The following is an 18,575-nucleotide window of genomic DNA, read 5'->3' as shown; positions in this document are numbered from 1 at the left end:
CCCATTGGGGAAAGGGGGCACGTGACCAAAATATGAATGGGCCCTAATGAGGGGCAACGCCAGGGCTTTCAGCCTGTGGAGTAATGCGGGCGGGCGGAAAGCGGGGGGTCAACGGTATTGCCAAGAGGTTGGTGCCGTCGGCGCGCGACGCTCGGGAGATCAGTCAGCTGGTCTTGAATGGTACCGTGGGCTCCTTCGGAGTCCAGATGGAGCTACTACTGTTGGCAAATGCGGCAGCTTAAAGTCCTGATACTTATTAAGGAAGATAAAGACCAGCTCGATTCCTAGTGAGTTTTCTTAGCAAGGTAACAGTACGGAAGTGCTTTACCCTCACCTTCTTCCTAATCCAGACAAGATCAGCCAGGTACACGCCCAGTACGGGGGTGTAAAAGGTTAGGACTGAGCTCCCGAGCAATGCAACTGGAAGTTAAACTCCATAAGGGTTTGTCGGGCTGGGGTATTAGCGTCAGCGGACTGAATCCAGTTCAAGAGTTAAGTGTACTTAATTCGTTTGAACTAAATAGTAAACTACAGGGACTTGGATTGTGGCCCAATGCACCGAGTATTGCACTTGAAGCTGGACTCACGTGTACAAAGCTGTGGTTTGTTGCATTAGCCATAGGCAGGGATCTGAGCTGCAAAAATCCGAATGAAAAAAAGATAGATACTTTGCTGCCATTTAGTGGTCTCTTGGATTTTTGCAGCCCAGATATTGCAGCTCTCCTCACACTAAGCCTAAACTAAAGCAAGAATTAGGATTTACTTCTGTGTATGATCCTAGTCCATGCCTGTTTTAAATTAATCCCGATTGGGTGTGTAGAGAGTGAAATTAGAGACTTGAAGTGAAACTCAACATTCACCATCTATCCTGTGTGCAGAAGCTGTGAACCTGATTTGGGCTAGCAAACTTTTTTTTTAATGAACAGACTTTGATGACCCAGCTGGCCCAAGTCGAATAAATCTTGACCATTGGTAGTTTGTTTTGTTATCTGGTGTGCATTTGTCCATGGTTAAAGTTACACTATGTCTCATGCTGTGCCAGAGTGCTTTGTGACTTAGCAAGAGGCACGAATCCTGCTGAAATTTTAATATAACTGTCTTAGCTCTTAAATTAATCAACTGAAATGATTCTGTCTCTCAACTTCTCAGAAATATAACTCTATATTTAAAGAGCCATTGATATATCAGCTTATTCTGACAGGTTATATTTAACTTTGAAAGGATGCATTTAGGGAAACTGGTGTTCATGAAATACATTATAGTAATAGCGATAGCTGTTGCACTCTATAGTCTCACTGTGCTTCCAGAGTGAGTCAGAAACAGTTATATGGTTTATGATATGGGACTTTTGATTGCTTGTTTTTAAGAAAAACTTCGTTATATTGATTCTGTGTGTTTATCTCTGGTTCCAAATATAAGTAGAATTTCACTCTTTGGAAACATTTGTTGTGCACTTTTGAGACATGAACACATTTTAGAGTAAAATGGCAAGGGATTAGCTTGTTCATCGATTAATTTGAAGAACTAAATTTTTATCTACATAGCACAAAAGACCAAGAGCTATAATGCAGTATTTATATTCTCTTTAAATATTAAATAGAAACTGTTTTCATTCTTACATCACCTGTTCATCCAGATCTGTCAAGGATTTTCTGAACTGATTAAATCAGATATTCAGTAAATCAGAAACAGCACTTTTCATGAGTATTTTGCTTTAATTTTTCTGTAATATTAGTTGTAAGTACATCTAAAAATTGTATTAGAACTAAAATAACCTGTAAGAGTAAATCAAATAGATAAGAAATATTCAGTACTATGTTGGAGGGGATGCCAGGAGTCTGGCACTTACCTCCACATGTGGTCAAGTTGTAAACAGGTACAGAAATAATTGGTATTTAAAGAGATAAATGAGATAACTGGGATAAATTTGGAAATATATCTGGATATTGCATTGTTATCAATGTATGACAAGGTTAGATGCACTCAAGCTACTAAAGATTTAATTACAAATCTATTGATGGCAGCAAGACTAATGATAGCTAGAAAATGGAAGGTACAAGGTGAGCAGAGACATCATGCTGACAACAAAGGTCCACATAGTTACAGCAATGGTGTTCCCCGTGGTCACACATGGCTGCGAGAGCTGGACCATAAGGAAGGCTGAAAGAAGGAAGATCGATGCTTTTGAACTGTGGTGTTGGAGGAAAATTCTGAGAGTGCCTTGGACTGCAAGAAGATCAAACCAGTCCATCCTCCAGGAAATAAAGCCAGACTGCTCACTTGAGGGAATGATATTAAAGGCAAAACTGAGATTCTTTGGCCACATAATGAGAAGACAGGACACCCTGGAGAAGATGCTGATGCTAGGGAGAGTGGAGGGCAAAAGGAAGAGGGGCCGACCAAGGGCAAGGTGGATGGATGATATTCTAGAGGTGACGGATTTGTCCCTGGGGGAGCTGGGGGTGTTGACAACCGACAGGAAGCTCTGGCGTGGGCTGGTCCATGAAGTCATGAAGAGTCGGAAGCGACTGAACGAATAAACAACAAAATAAAGAAGTGTGGGATATTGCAATCAATGGCAAGTTAATGTGTAATATTAAAGTTAGAAGGGGGTTGCAGAGCCAAAACAATTTTGCAGAGAGATGGAACAAATTTGTAGAATTCGTCTTATTAAAGGGGAAGGGATGTACACGTTCACAACAATTATTACATTTCTGGAAAGAGGAATGATTAAGCAAAATATTGGTCCTTGGGGTGGGGTGGATGTTTAAGGTTTTATTCATAATTACAATTATTAAATTTATATGTAAAAGTAATATTTAAATTTAAAATTATAAAAAAGTAAAAAAAAAACTAAAACAACCAAATTACATATATATCATGTTTGGGCACAAAGGGTGATTGACATTTGAATTTCCATTACTTGGGAATTATAATGTGATGCTTCTTCACTTTTCATCTTCTCTCACATGCAACAGCACAAACATAGATATTGATGTGCGCCTTTCTTTCCTTTTGGAGAAGCTGGATTTCTAAATCTGGACCAGCCTCAGTTGTGATTTATATTTCTGAAGTAGAAAGATTTTTCATTATGATTAGATTTACATACATGCTAACCTTTTATGCAGTTTATTTGGATTTGGTGTTAATATATGTGTGCTCTATTGTGGTTTTAAATCAAAATTTACAGCTTGGCATTAGATGTAAAACCAGTCACTGTGGCTTTTTCAACAAACCATGGTTTAAAAAGGCAAAGGCTTAGTGTGATATGTGGAGCCAACTACTATCTTTTTCCTGTGTGTTTTGCTCCCCATAGTTTCCAGCAGTATTTCTTGAAATCATAATTTTATCTTGGTATTCAACCCATGGTTTTATTTACTACCTCCTATTTTATTTATTTCTCCTGCCTATGCTGTAATTCATTGAAATCATGTGGGCATCTTACCAAATCTGCTGGCATTCTATCTTTTACAATCATTCAGTTTGCACCTGATAGCACAGTTCTGGGGATATCAATTCAACAAATGCTGTTGAATTCAGTGAAGCTTATGCATCAGAATTTCAGTAAGTGCCTAATTGTTTCATTATCCCAAAACCTTTGCTCAAAATACTTTTCTGTGCCTTAGTGCAGTGGCTACTTGCCCAAATACACTTATGTAATACTTATTCTGCTTAACATTTTACTTATTTATTCTGTTTGTGCACTGCCAAATCTATCAAGGCACAACAGTTTACAGGTGTCCCATAAAAACATGCAATCAATTAAAATGTCCACAATTGGCATTATTAAAATCAGTATTATAAACAAAATAATAACAATAATAGAAAAATAACATAGCCAAAATACAAGATAAAAATGGAATACAACCCTTAAATTGAAATTTAAAATTGTGACACTTAACTAGTCACCTGTGGAGAACCACACAGATGACCTTGGAGAAGAAATGGAGCAACAGTTAGCAAAACATGAATTAAGCCTGGGAAGAGGACATTAGAAAAAAACTTAAATTGAACCTGCTTTGACTCTCTTTGGTATAAGAGAGAGCGAAGAAAAAAAAAATACTGTCAGGCTTTCAAGATTGATGTCAGTCTTTGAGGCAGGTCAAGAAACATACTCCACAAGAAATACTGGAATTCTATTTTACTGATGTAGTTATAGCTATAGTAACAGAATCTTGGAAGCCTGACAGCATTTTCCCTTTCCTCCCTCTTAATTCATGTTTGCTAACTGCTACCACCTTCCTTCTCCAGGGTCATCTCTGTGGTCCTGTACATCACCAAATGCTTTATGGAAGAGTTCCATCTTAAGTTGCCCCTAGAATGTTAAGATAGCTGGTGCAAGCCTTAATTCCAGGGGAGGGGAAGGAGAGCTGTTCCAAAAAGCTGGAGCAGTGACTGGAAAACAAAGCCTTTTGACCTCCATTCCTTTACCTCATAAAAGTGGGGGTATAACCAGAATCCTTTCCCGGAAAAGAATGGACAGGTCAGTGAGTGATTCTACAGATATCTGGGCGTTAAGACTTTAAAAAACTTGATTGGTTAAAACCAATACTTTGAACTACATCTGGAAACCTGTTGACAACTAATGCAGGGCCTGAAGTACAGGTGTAATGTGCTGGGGAGATCATATTTAACCTGAGGTGGGCACCCTGGTGCCCTCCAGATGATTTGAACTCTCATGCTGTCATTCCAGGCAGTTCCAGACAATGTGGCTGATGGTATTATAGTGAAAAATATCATTGTGTGCAGGACCTAGCCCAGATAAGATTTTTGGAGAATTTGAAGCTTGCTCACTATGTTGTAACAATTTAGTTGGTCCAGTATTATCAGATTTCCCCACTCGAAGCTAATGTAGCTAATGTATAGAATTCTTTGGTACTGTATCACTGAATAAAGTAGAATATCATTAACAATAATTCTCATTAGCATTTGAAAGGCTTTTCCTTAGTTCTTAAGGTCATTCACATGTTACTTCATAAATACTTAGAAAGTGAACAATAGTTTTGTTCATTATTTAGGGTGGTTTAGATCTGTGTCATTCACAGCTTATATTTCATTTTCTTAGCCACTAAACTATCTGCTCCATACTCCCTTAACTCCAAATTTTTGGCTGTATTCACTACTGATTTTGTGAACTGGTATACAAATAGTTTAAACTTAGAGCTTGTTCAGAGCTGTACTATCAATTTTGCTTCCCAGATTTCCCTTTTGTAGCTTTGTAAGATAGTTTTGCAGAATTATTAGAAGTCAGTGTTTCCAGTCCCTGAAAAATCTTCATAATGAAGCTGAAGGATATGGGCTTGTATCAGTTTCTCTTTCTTTTGTCTGTCGCTATCTATCAAAATACATGCCTGAATGTGAAAATGTCTCTGAGCAGATGGGTGTGTTTTTACCCTTCCCAAATTAATGATCAGTCTTGCTAATTTGTAGAGACAGGGTGGGATAAGCATTCTACTTCAGTGCATCTTGACATGGACTGTTAGAAGAAGAAAAACTACAGAATCTAGAACATAAACTACATTTTGTATTCCTAAAGAAATCTTATTTTAATTATGCTACTGATTTAACTGCATCTAATCTGCTGATTAATCCGTATCTACCACTGCTGACTGTGATAATTCAAAAAGTACATGATTAAAATTTATGACATTTTGATAAATTTTGAGAGTGATTCCTGAGAGGGCATGTGTGGAAACCACCCAGAGTCCCACTTTTGGGGGAGATGGGCAGTGATAAATAACTATATTCATTTTAACTATGTTTTTTAAATTAACAAGTAAATTATGGTGAGTTTGCTTGAAAGAGTAGCAAGCTTTGAAAAAGAGGCTTAAAAGACACAGAGTGAGAATGGAATGTCTCTGTAGGAATCTTGTACTTCCCTGCAGGAGGATAACAATGAACATACATCAGTTTCAGTGTGTAGGCTTAATAAAAACTCATAAAGCATAAACTTATAACAGCTGGCCAGTGCATATAAGTGCTGCAGAGTAGAAAATGAATGATAGCTGCATCTATCTGTTTCAGTGCAGCTTGTGTGGGTTTTCTCCCTGTAGAGAGGTGCAATGAAAGAAATTTTAGTTATGTTCAGACAAATGAATTTTGCCCTAATAAACTAGAATATGCTGTTGTTACTAGGGATGGAATGCTTTGGTTCATTAAGTTTCTACCTTTTTAAAATCTAAGCTAATTCTTTCTCTGCTCCACAACATTTTGTGGCTTTAAGAAAAGGATTCAGGAAAATGCATATGTTTCTCTTAATATATTTTTGCATGCTTTGTTCCCTTTGGGAAACAACATTGTAATATTTGGAATCAGGTGGGGGAGTAAATATCTAAGGATAATTCTTGTTTGGTCCAGGCCCACAACTAGGGTTTGTGTCACCCGGGCCAAACATGGATTCCGTGCCCCCCCCTCATGGGTTGGTGAGGAAGGTGTTAGCAAGTTTTATTCTATTATACATTAAAATAATAAAACATTCAGCATACAAATACTGTTTCTTCATTTTGGCGCCCCCCCAGCGTGGTGCCTAGGGCAGATGCCCTGCTTGTCCCCCACTAGTTGTAGCCCTGGTTTGGTCTGTTTATTGGTTTAGGAAATAAAGTTGGGTAAACATACCTTTAAGAAAAAAAGAATTTCTCACTCATCTCTATTTGTCACTTATCTTCAAATATTTTTGAACATATGAACTTCTTGTTTGTGCTCGGTGTTCTCAACAGCCAGCAAGAAAGAAAGATAAAGTTAATTTGGCAGATCATGCAACAAATCTTAGCAGTGCTTTCTCTGTCATCTTTAAATTCATTATTGAACCCATATTAGCTTGTGCCTTTGGGAGTGTTGCCTAAAGCTTCTCGTATCTTAAACAGTTACTTTATTGATTAATATGAAATACTGCTAACAACTATTCTAAGCTCTACAGTTGTGGTACTATTTAGGATAGTTCATGTTTTTCTCCAATATCTTTAAACACTGTGTTGTGTCTAACCTTAGTATACTTGGATGTAATAAACATTAGGCAGTCTTGTCTTGATGTCATTGCAATCCCCTTGTAGCTATTGCCCTTAATAGCTAGTGGTCCAGCTGCCATATTTTAAATCCATAGGTTTGGGCTATGCTCCATTTTTATTCTTTTCAGAACAGGAATAGCATATCCATAAATGCAAAAATGACAGGAGAAGAGAACTAGTGGCTGAAAATTTCTATAGATGTAAAGCTTTTTCACGTCAGTCACAAAGATTTGATGGTGAGTGAACTCCGTAACAGGGCTGTAATACTGTCTTCTGCTGATATGGAAGGAGACACATTTGGAAATCTGCAAATGACAGCTTGACCCTAATGCTTGCCACTATTTTATCATCATCGTTTAGACTGATGCTGGGATTTTTTTTTAATTGACAGGGACATTCCCGGTCACCTGTCACTGTCAAGAAAAAAGGATCCAAAGCAGGGTATAACCACAGATCTGAAGATGTAGAATATTGAATGTTCAGTGCCTGCTATGTTCCCTATCTACTATAAATACTTTATTTTCAATGGGGTGCTCTGAAGTGCAAACTTCAGATAATTTGGAATGTTACTGCCATTTTTTCCCCTAGTTTTTCCCTTCTACCCACATATCCAGATCTATCCACTGTAGCTTTAAATGAAGTCTTCCACCTCCACCTTGGGCTGGTTTGCATATCATGCTAAGCCCCAAATCAAAATACATTATGATTTGATGTGAATCATAAGCCTGGTTCACATACCACACTACTGTAATCTAGAGGTGCCTAATCATGAATTAATCACAGGCAGGTTTGCAAGTCAAGTCCAAACAAGCCACATTATGGTTTAGTGCAGTGTATGAACTAAGCCTTTTTTCTGGAGGAAACATTCACAAAAGAATGGTAGAAAACCATGTTTCTCTCATCAGAAGATGAATTTGTATCTGACCTCCAACTCTCTCTACACATCCTGCCAGAAAGTAAGTTTAAACCAGTTCTTTAAAAAAAAAAAAAAAAGTTAAATATGACAAACAAGCAACACTGGAACAACAAAATACACTACTTATGTACAGTAAAAAAAACTTGCATACATTATAGTGATTAAAATAAATGAAAGATAAAATAAGAAAATAACTAAAAAAATAAGATACATGTATTAATATTAAACTAATTAAATCCTTAGTTATTAAATCTAAACCATATCAAAATTGCTTGACCTAGTTATTAACATGTACAGGTAAGGGTTCTGAGTGCTCCATTTTAAGGCAATCTATATATAAAATAAATATTCAACCATCAGTGTCAATAACAACATACTGATTTAATGCAGTTTGTTTAGTTTCTTCTGGGTTCCCGAAAAGTTAGCTTTCATGGATGAAAATAGCAAGGCTTTTTTGGGGAAAGGAAGACAAAGACAAATGATGATGTCCTTAAAAAGTAAAATATCTGTGATAGACTATGGTCTTATTTCCTCTATCCTTTTTTTTTTTTTCCCAAACCAAATTGTAAACCTATAGGGAATGCTTGTCTTTTTTTTTTTAACAGCAGCTACCTGAGTCACTATTTATGAAGTTGATCATAATAAGTATCCTTCTTATGGCATGCGGGTCTGCTGCTAGCAGGTTGAAGAAATATGATTTATTTATTCATAAATGCAGTCATTTGGATCATGAAATTAAATGGAAAGGGCAGAAATTGCCATTTACCCAGTTCCTCGTTCCCTATGGGCTTGTTCTGAAGGCTTAGGCTAACAATGAATGTCACTCTGATGTGTTTTTTTTTAGAGATGATCAGAAATAGGGAGCAAACTTCACTGTTGTTTATTAGATTGTAATCTGTGCTATGTATGAAATGTGTTAAGATTTCAGAAAACTAGCTTGAGATGTGGCCGTTTAACACAGTGATTGATCCTGCATAAATAATCTGTAAATATTTCAGTAATGCATAAATTCATGGGAGGCAATGCAGTAAAAGAGCTTGCCTTATGAAGCATGTGGTGATATGGCTGTGAATATGAAGCTCTTCCAAATACAAGGTTTTCTGTACCAACACATGCCAAGTAGCGCCCAATGGAAATTAAGCAACTTCGCACTCTGAGCCATCCCTACTGTCCTCTGCATCTGCCTTATAGTGTAAGAGAATTGGAACTGTGTTTGTTTCCTTGCATTCTATTGATTCTATCATGTAAAACAACAACGGTTTGACTCTTCCATTAAGAACGTTGCTTGTGCTCCATAAATAACTTGGTGGGAAAGTTTTTAATTTACTCTAAACCAGTGTTTCTCAAGCTCAGCAAGTTTAAGATGTGTGGACTTCAACACCTAGAATTCCCCCAGCCATTTTAAAGTTGTTGAGCTTGAGAAACACTGCTCTGAACTCATGCTTCTCAACTGTGCAACAGACTTGCTATGTTGTTTTGAGGGATATTGTTTTGGAGTTGGATTCTAAATAATTAAGGAGTAGTTACACTTCAGAGTCAGCACTCACATTTTGAACATACAGTCTGTTCTGCATCTCAGTGCAAGGTACAATGGATGCTAAATGTATTTGGGAGGAAATCCCACCCAACTCAGGGGGTTTTATTTATCAGTGACACATTTAGAACTGAACTGTTGCCTTTTTAACTGAGAAAACTTCCTAAGTTCAGAAGTAAACAGGAGAGCTGTGGCCACTTCCACCCTATTTCATTGCCTTTACTTTTTCCAAGTCCCCTGGTGTGGTTAATATGTGGAAGTAACTTTCAGTGACAGAGCAGAGAGTCTTGTTCCTAACCACTTTAATGTTTTCAGAGAAAGCCCAGAATAGTCTTCCTTTATACTTCTATTTCTGCCACCAGTTTTCTAAACTCTTGAAAATGAAATTCCTTCATCTAGATTTCATACATAGTGCAGCTGTCTTGGGAAGAGGCTTTTAAAATGTATTTTATCTGCTATAATTATAGCCTTCTTTCCTTCTGTTATGGAATTCAAGATTGGGGTGCTTGGTATCAGTCAATCTGATGTTTAGAAATTTGCTGTAAAGCATTCTACAGCATAATAATAAACACACTCACTTTGTTAGAAGTGGTTACAGTGGCGAGTTGATATTAAGACAATCTTGTTCTTTACAATAGTGAATTGTTCCTAAGTTTTGTTAGCATCCAACAAAAGTTCCTAAGTTTTGTTAGCAACTACCTGGTCCTTAGTTGCAGATGTTGTTATTACTTCCATAGCTTCTCTGCCTGCTTTTTTAGGCACTTTTTTCTTCTGGTGTCTTCAAGTCATTGTTGACTCCTGTGATTGCCTGGGCTAGTCCTGCAGTTTTCTTGGCAAGATTTGGAAGTGGTTTGCCATTGCCTCCTTCCTAGGGCTGAGAGAGAATGATTAGCCTAAGGCCACTCAGCTGGCTTGGTGCCTAAGATGGGACTAGAACTCATGGCCTCCCAGTTTCTAGCCTGGTGCCTTAACCACTTAGACCAAACTGCCTCTCTGTTTTAGGTACTAGGTAGCCAAAATTCTCTTGACACTTCAGCTGACCAGTAGCTTAAAATGTCTTCCAGCGTGGAAACTATCCATTCTGTGTGAGCCTAGCCATTCAGGGTTCTGTGGAAGAGGACACCCCCACAAACACACATATGAATTTGTGATCTGCAGCAGAGAAGAATGGAAGGTCTTGCTGTTGTCCTGCCAAAGGGCTCTGGTATCTTACCTTTAGCCCTCCTCCTGTCTTGTAGCTGGGAATTGCCAGGATGAACTATGCCACCTGCTGCTCCCAAATTAAAAGAAAGATGGGGGCTCATCGTATGCTCCAGATGGAGGGCTAAAAAGCAGAAGCTTGCATGTATTCAATGCTACTCTGTTGCAGTTCTTTAGTTTCCAGTAAATTTTTCTGATGGCTAAAGCAGGCATGTGTGAGGGTTAAGTACATATTTAAATTAAGACAAACCCCTTTATATCATTTTACGAGTTACTGCATATCCCACCCATGCCTCAGCCACTGCTTGGAATTTCCACAAAAGGCTGTGTGCTGACATACTACATTCAAATAATGCAATACATGGTTTTATAACAATAATCCAGTGAGCGTGCCCTTTATAGCAGCCTTTGTAATATGCCTAGACAAATCTATCAGGTTAAAAACATCCCCTAGTAGAAATAATTGTCAGCGAGCTCTCGGTATATCCCAGAATCTGTTTAGGGGAAATCTGAATGAATAAATAAATAAATGATACAGCTGGAGTAGGGAAATGGAAGATCCTTATACAGTAGACACTCATAAAGGTTTAATTAAAATTTCCCAAAGGGTACATCAGCAGATGTTGGATTTGCATCTTTTATTATCCCATGAGGAGAGAGGTACAGGGAAGGATTAATTTTACTTGGGTCTTAGCATTCTGTAAAGATACTAGATTTCTCCAACTTTTAACCTTTTTAAAAAAAAAATCATGGGGAAAATATTTAGTTGATGTAATTACTGGTTCTGGAATTGTATGCACTGTAAACCTAAGCCTGACACAGCACAATGTCTGACATAGTGGTCTTACTTGGTGTATTGCAGTAAACATTGATTCTTGTTATTAGAGGAAGGAAATATTGTTCATATATTGTTTATATGCTTAGGATTTATCATGTGCCTTTGTCTGAAAGCATTTCCTTTATATTACACCACTCCGTTGAGTCCTGTGTAAAATCTGTTCTGCACTAGCTAGCTAGCGTGCACTGTTAATATCACCAAGGCCATTGCAGCCAAATATTTTGTGTGTGTGTGTGTATGGAAGGGTATGTGTATACATATGGTGGGGGGAATCTTGGTTTTTTATTTGCCTTCAAAAGAAATACACATCACTGTTAGACTTAGGACCAGAAGGACAGAACTGTGAGGGGCATGATTCCAAGCTAGAATGTATGTTATTTACTGTTGTGCTATGATGGGCTGTACAGTTAATCACACTACATGTGTAAGGATGAAAAAAGGGAGAGACATCTGGCTTCTGAGGCATTCCGTTTACATGTAGATTTCTGCATGTGAGGAGCTACTCCCCTCTTCTTGTTATGCTTGTGACTTAAGTGATAGTCTTCAGGAGCATAGCATGACTGTTTGCAATAGGGAGTCTTTAAGTACATATACCTTTGTCAGGGTTGCTGATCATGTAGAAATGATTGCATGTAGAGCAAGGCTCTGTGTTCCAGATAATCATACTGTAAGCATGGAGACTTTGCTTATATCACTGGTGTGAATAGAAGAAGGGGATGATTATGGCTTTTTGTGTGTTGCTTCGCATGTTGAATTGAACACAGAGATAGTCCTGGAACATAGCTAGTGAATTATCTATCAGTTTTACTTGGGAGTAAATATGGGGAGGGTTAAAAAAAAAAAAAAGCCCCCCCCATGTTTAGGTTTTTTTCTCCCTCTTTTTTCTTCTTCCAGGCTCTTACATACTTAGCCAGAAATCATTTCTCACCACAGAATTGATCTGTTGGTTCTTCTACTACAAAAATCTATTACTGTTTCAATAAAGAAAACTGACAGTGGGAGGATATTTTTTCTTTTTGCTGTTGCTCAACAACTGAGAGTGAGAATGCCTTGCTGACGTACAACATACCATTCAGATATTTACCAGTTCATCTACTGTCAGCATTTCTTTCATTAATACTAAAACATGATTCTCTCTCAAATCATCACATGTTTAGAGAAGTGATATCAATTAACATAAAAATCCTGATCCTGGGTGATGAGACCAAAACAACATTCTCCCAAATAAAGAGATCAAATATCTCTCATCTATCATGAGTAGGATACTAGCCTTTTCATATGCTTTATTAGAAATTACTAAAACTCTAGAACAGTCTTCCCCAACATGACACCCACGTGTATATGTTGGAATTATAATTCCTGGAATTCCTAGCCAGAGTGCCACCAATTAGCTAGGTATTCTTACGCATCCAGAGGGTGACATTTGGGAAAGTGTAGTATAAATCTCCTTATTGATTTGAATGGTACCTAAAAACTGGCTTTCATTTGTCTTTGAACTTTCTGTGACCTCTTCAAGAAGTCTTTTCACCCTCCAGTGCGAAGTAAGACTAAAAAGTAATGTTCAGTCTCAAGTTCCCTTGTCTCTTTTTTTGTCTTAGCTCCCATCAAATCAAATGACCCTTTTGTTAGGCTCTCCAGATTAGTTCAACTTAATATATGAAAAAAATTCTGTTGCATAATTAATTCTATGTTTTCCAGTTGCTCAGGCAAATTGCAGAGTTTTGTGAAGAAGCATGCATTCCAGTTGAGCAGACTAGCATGTCTCAGTTCAGAGTAATTTCTTTGATTGCTCAATTCCCAATTCCTGTTAGGGATGTCATGAAATCACTGTTGAACCTGTTTATCACATTTTGAACCAGACAAATAATATTTGCCTCCACTAAAACAAAATTATTCTTCAGTATTATTCCATTTATTTTATTTAATGGTAAGGCCATGGACAAAAATTATGAATTATGTCTCCAGTTTTCCAGTAACTAGGAAGGTATGCAGGCAGGTTTTGAAGCAAGTCTTCTACTGTGTAGAAGAGATGACTACAGGAAACATTCATCATAAATGAAATAAGATATGGATGATAGTGTCTGTTTTGGTTGTAAGCTGAATGAAAATTAATGAATAGTTCTTTAGTAGGTGGGATTCTGATACACTGTTTTCATGTACTTTAGTTTTTAGCAAAAGATCTCAGGTTGTGTTTGTGTCAGAAGCACAGAAAGTGTCAGGATATAAACTAAAATGGATTTAGACTAAAAAGGCTACCTGGTTGAATAGAAATAGTGATGTACTTTCTTTACTGCTGTAATGTAGAAAATACTCTAGTATGTGGTACATTTGTCACCCATTTTGCAATTTCTACCTATCGCTCTGCTGTTTCCAAAAAAGTCAGAAGAAAATAGACTGCTTGGATCATTTTGCCTTTTTCAAGTTGTTAGAGTTCTTTACAATAGATAAAACAGTTTTGTAAAAATCATAATAGCTGTAGAATTCAGTTACACTCATCATCAGCATTTAAAAATGGAATAGATGCACATGCTGTGGCCTGTATTGTGTTTATATCATACACCAGGCAAACAATTTCTTTTATTGGGAATTATAAATATTTCTAAAGTGCTGGCATTATTACTGTTACTACTATTATTTCTGATTTTTTTTAAAAGACTACAATAATAAAATCTTTGTCGAGGGAATTTGATGGGTCATGTTAGCCAGTGCAGTGGCATTTTGAGTGTGGAAATTGCACCATGTGAGAAAGCACAGGTGAGAAATGAGTCAAAGCAGTGTGCATGCAACCACTTCATTGCAGTATATCCAGCCATTTTGCTGTACTTCTGTCAATTCCTTCCCTCCAAGTGGCCACAGCATGGGATTACTTATTGAATAGATGCTGCCAAGTTGCCTCAACATAGATTTGCACAGCTCTGTTGTGCAGCATCATAGCTCCATCAGGTTGAGCAGTGAATATGGACAGAGACCACCAAAGATGCCAACAGAGCCAGCATTCTCAGTACATGCAGTCAATTGTCAGTAGGCAGATCATAGCCAGCACCTCCACTTGCAGCATAAAGCTTCCTGGTACAGAGTTCAGTTACTAGTGCACCCATCCCAAGTTTACAGCCCAAAGTAGCATCCATCAGGCCTGGCACTTAGCTATTTTTGTGAAGTTCCCACATTTCCTGAACCAGCCATGCCACTGGGCAGAACTAGACCCAACACCTACATCCAAGGCACTGCACTTTGGACAGCATTCTACCTTGGCTGGCTGCTCAGAGAAGACCCTTCAGTGCTGATCTGCTGGCCACTACTGCTATTAGTATTTCCTTCTGCTAGTGGCTGGAAGAAGAGATAGAGCAAGAAACCAGGACAATCAGTTGCCCATATGCCACACTTGCCTGTGCATCATGTCCATTGCACATCATGCTATATTCCGGATTGGAAAAAGTTGATGTTCAGGAAAAGGAATATATTGCGGCCAGTACTGGCCCTCTAAGCAAGTTGGTTTTAGATTATTTTGGCACTCAGGCTGCCTATCCTATTCTAAATGGAGAATTCAGACAACCTGCCCTAATCTGGGCTGGTCTAAGAGTACAAACCCATAAGATAGTCATTTCAGCCAACATATGTTCAAGTGAGCAAGACTGAGAGGCAGTTGTAAGATCCTTGGTATTTGGTGTTGCTGTATATGGACATAACATGAAGTTGACTTCAATAAAACTCAATTACAGCATAAAGAAAATAATCATCCTAAAAATAATAGCAATAAAAAAAGTAGCACATGGAAATAATCAAAAAAGCAATGTAAAACCAAACACATCCTCAAAGCAGAAAATCTTGAAAAGTCATGGTGAAATATGTTTTTATTAGATGGGGTTGGCTTTAAAAATTGTGCTAAGTAACTATGGTTTGTTAAATAAGTTAAACCAACCATATTATAGTTTAAAACAATGTATGAATCCAGCCAGGAAGGCTTAAAAACTTACACAGGGAGCAGGCTTGAGATTTATGAACATATTGCCATATTTTCTAATAGCATAATTCTAATGAATATAGAATTCTCAGTGAACTCTGGGATTGTGGTTTCTACAGCATGAATGAGCGTATTTCCAAAAATGTTAAGTAATGGCTTCAGTAATGTGATGAATCTTTTTAATTTTCTTGGAAAGTTATTCAAAAGCCAGCATGACTTCTACCAATATAAGTGAACCATAATTTTACATTTCATAAAATATATTGCATAAATAAAATAATATTTATTTATTTAATATCCCACCTTTATTATTTTTATAAATAACTCAAGGTGGTGAACATACCATGTATTCCTTCCTCCTCCTATTTTCCCCACAACAACAACCCTGTGAGGTGAGTTAGGCTGAGAGAGAGTGACTGGCCCAAGGTCACCCAGCCAGCTTTCATGCCTAAGGCAGGACTAGAACTCATAGTCTCCTGGTTTCTAGCCCAGCACCTCAACCACTAGAACAAACTGGCTCTCAGATATGCACTAATTACTATCGCTAGTTCCACAGGATGTTTTAAAACTCTCTTATAAATCTATATTGCAAACTGCAGCCTATTTTTCTGAATGGGTAAATTATATCTATGACTTTGTAATTCTGCTTTACATTATTTTTCCCAGAATTTAATGCCATTCTGTATTTTGTATGTTTATAAATTAAAATAAAATTCTGCCCAACTAAGAGTTGTCAGAAAAGAATTTTAAGTGATATACATCCTTCCAATGATATGACTCTTCCCAATAGCAATTCTTATGGGAAATGTCAGAGGCTATACTGGAAATTCCTTCCAGATTTTGGGAGTGGCTGGTTGGGTGGAGTTATGGGCTGTCTTTGGAAATGAAGTTCACCCCTATGGGCAAAACATGCTGCATTGCTCTATAGGTACACACTATACACTGTGTTTATACAACCTGGTGACAAACCTAATAGTAATTGGGATTCAAGATATATATATGTCCCAATTCAAGATATATATAGTGCAGATGCAGTCCAGTGTAAAATACAGCATACAGAACAAAAGTTGCTGTGTGCTTTCACAGAGCAAGGTTTTTTCCTCAGTGTGATCCAGGCACAATTTTGATCAGTTCCTTCTCTACCATTCCATATACAACATTGGCAACCTAAATGTAGATTTACCCACAGTTTTATCCTTAATCAGTCAAAAGAATGGATTCAATTCTTGCCTATAATATTGAAATCATATGTTGGATTCTTCAGACTTATAATGTATAACATTCCCTGTTCCAAAAGGAGAAATAAGAAGTTCCATTTTTATATAACTTTATTTGGAAAAACAAAAACTTAACATGTAATGTTTTACATGCATGTGTGCCTGTGGTTGGGTTTATACATTGTTTTAAACCACATTTTAATGCTTTTTGTTTAATAAGCTATAATTCGCTGTGGTCACACATTGTATTAAGCTATAAAGCATGGTTTACAAATGGCAATAGCTGGACTTGCACAACAGTAAGCCAAAGCTAAGCAATAAATAGCATTATGATACATGAACCCAGCCAGTACATATATGAATGAGAAATAAGGGTTAGTAAAAATGTCAATCATGGAATGATATCAGAACCTTTAAAACATATAAATAATCCAGTGTTTAACTCTTTAAAAGGGGAGCTGTGATTTTGCTAGTGGTTTTTAATAATTTATCTCACATGCTAGTAAGATAATGCTCAAGATTTTGCAATCTAATCTTCAATAATAGATGGAACAAGAAGCGCCAAATGTACAGGCTACATTCAGAAAAGTCAGAGACATCTAAAACCCCTTTGCCAAAATCTGGTGATAATAGAAAAAGCAAGGGAATTCTAAAAACATATATTTTTGCTTTGTTGACTGTGGATAGCCCTTAAAAAAAAAGTCACATTTGACTATCAAACAATTTGTGTGATGACCTGCATGTAACCATTAGAACAGAATATTGGAGAAATAAATGGTTCACAATTGGGAAAGGTGAACTGCCACCTTCTTTAATGCAAAATATATAATGAGAAATGCTGGACTAAAAAAAATAGAAATTAGGATTAAAATTACTGGGAGAAGCAACAACCTTATATAGGCTGATGACATCGCTTTAGTGGCTGGAAGCAAGGCAGATTTAAGGAACTTCTTGTTGAACTTGAGAGAAGAGAGTGCAAAGACTGGTCTGTTGCTCAGTATTTTTTTAAAAAATACTGTGTCAACAGGCAATGCCAACCTACTGCAAATAGAGAAGAAGCTGAATTTGTAAGAGTTGATCTTTTTACACTCAGACATTCAGAGAAATGGTGACTGTAGCCATAAATAAGATACCTTTTCTTGGGGAAAAAGCTATGACACATCTAGAGAAAATATTGAAGTGCAGAGACATCACACTAACAAAGTTACATTGTAAAGGATATGTTACAACTGGGAAAACCAAAGCCAGACCATCAGAAAAATTGAACAAAGAAAAATGAATGCCTTGGAGTTGTGGTGCCAGAGAAAATGGTTGAGAATACTTTGGAATAGAAAACCAACAAATAACTGAATTCTAGAAGTAAATCCAGACTGCTAAGTATAAGCACTAATAAGGAAGCTAGTAAAGGTAAAGGTTTCCCTTGACGTAAAGTCCAGTCGTGTCCGACTCTAGGGGGCGGTGCTCATCTCCGTTTCTAAGCCTTGGAGCCGGCGTTGTCCCTAAGGACCCGTCCGTGGTCATGTGGCCGGCATGACTCACGGAACGCCGTTACCTTCCCGCCGAAGCGGTACCAATTAATCTACTCACATTTGCATGTTTTCGAACTGCTTGGTGTGCAGGAGCTGGGACGAGCAACGGGAGCTCACCCCGCCGCGCGGTTTCGAACCGCCGACCTTCCGATCGGCAGCTCAGCGGTTTAACCCGCAGCGCCACCGCGTCCCTAATAAGGAAGCTAAAGCTTAAATATTTTGAACACATAATGCAAAGGCAAGAGTCAGTGGAGAAGGCTCTGATGCCTGGAAAAATGGAAAGCAGTTGAAAAAGGGGCTGGCAGAGGACAAGGTGGCTAGATATTACCACTGATGGATGATACAAGCATAAGCTTACAAGAAATCAAAGAAGCAG

General features: G+C 37.7%; 1 protein-coding gene across 1 annotated transcript in view; it reads left to right on the top strand.

Annotated features, from left to right (window-relative positions):
- Positions 1 to 18,575, top strand: part of GAREM1 (GRB2 associated regulator of MAPK1 subtype 1) — a 99,964-nt gene that overhangs the window by 722 nt on the left and 80,667 nt on the right. The window lies entirely within an intron of this gene.

This window comes from Candoia aspera, chromosome 3, assembly GCF_035149785.1.
Source record: "Candoia aspera isolate rCanAsp1 chromosome 3, rCanAsp1.hap2, whole genome shotgun sequence".
Classification (NCBI taxonomy): domain Eukaryota; kingdom Metazoa; phylum Chordata; class Lepidosauria; order Squamata; family Boidae; genus Candoia; species Candoia aspera.
The sequence above is the reverse complement of the archived record's forward strand: the minus strand, read 5'-3'. Positions and strand labels throughout refer to the sequence as shown.